This window comes from Rhagoletis zephyria, unplaced genomic scaffold, assembly GCF_001687245.7.
Source record: "Rhagoletis zephyria isolate East Lansing unplaced genomic scaffold, Rhagoletis_zephyria_1.1 Rzeph_scaffold_00761, whole genome shotgun sequence".
NCBI classification, from domain to species: Eukaryota; Metazoa; Arthropoda; class Insecta; order Diptera; family Tephritidae; genus Rhagoletis; species Rhagoletis zephyria.
In genome coordinates, this window is record NW_016157845.1 from 10,867 (window position 1) to 12,026 (window position 1,160).

Sequence of the window (1,160 nt, forward strand, 5' to 3'; positions counted from 1 at the left end):
AGTAAATATGTATTGTAGTAAATAAGTAGTACATAAGATGTTAGAGTATAAATAAGATGATTCCAATAAAGAACAACACAGATTTTGTTATGCGACATGCTAAGTCGCAGCTAAAAACAAAACGCGTTTTATTTAATAATAAAACATTCGTTACCAGAGACGACTGCATAAAAACTCCACCTCGGTCAGGTGCAATGCCTGTGACGGGTGGAGTCACCTCCTTAACTGCTCGGGCCTGCGTACGCACCGGCAATAGACCACGTCGTTCGTGGCCCCATGCTGTGCGAACCGGACCGCCTCCACGGCAAACCACCACCCGCCTGGGCAGCACACAATCAGCACACCCACACCTCAACACAACACAACAATAGACACACAAACAAACACTGTAGCACCCACACACCGCCGCCGGCAACTCCTAGTCCCTCCGACAATCTGCTTTGTTTGTCAGTCCAGAATATACCATAACGTTACATCAGTCAAGTGCAACTCTTGCTTCGGCTGGTGCCACTTTAGGGCGTGCTCAGGACTTCGCAACACACGAGATTGGACGACGACAGCTGGTTCCACGTACCGGAATTACTCGGGTTTTACCCGACAAAGGGCTGTTGTTTCGGCGATCTAACCCCGTTTAGGTCGGCGAAGTATCTCAGAAGTTGTCCGTCCATAGGGCTACATTCACTACGTATTCTTCTACTCAGGGCTGGCATCGAGTCAAACCCAGGGCCAGAAACCTACACCTGCTGTGTATGCCGGAGACGATTACACCACAACTCCACCTCAGTCAAGTGTAATGCCTGCGAGGGGTGGAGTCACCTCAGAGTCTGCTCGGGACTACGGCCACATAGACAGTGGACCACGTCGTACGTGGCCCCCTGTTGCTCAAACAGAGCAGCCTCCACGGCTAACCACAGTCCGCCCGAGCAGCCTCACACAGTCACCACAACACAACAACATAATAACACCACAGACCTTACCACAGCCACGAAACACCACATAACACACACAACCGCACCACCACCCACACGCCGCCGCCAACAACTCCTGGTTCCCCCTACAATCTGCACGGTATGTCAGACCAGGATATTCCGTAATGTGACATCAGTCAAGTGCAACACCTGCCTTGGCTGGTGCCACTTTAGGGCATGCTCAGGTCTGCG

At 51.5% G+C, this 1,160-nt stretch overlaps 1 protein-coding gene across 2 annotated transcripts in view; it reads left to right on the forward strand.

Annotated features, from left to right (window-relative positions):
- The window catches only part of Cul3 (cullin 3), a 162,836-nt gene that overhangs the window by 5,650 nt on the left and 156,026 nt on the right, over positions 1-1,160 (forward strand). The gene's annotated exons all lie outside the window — the stretch shown is intronic.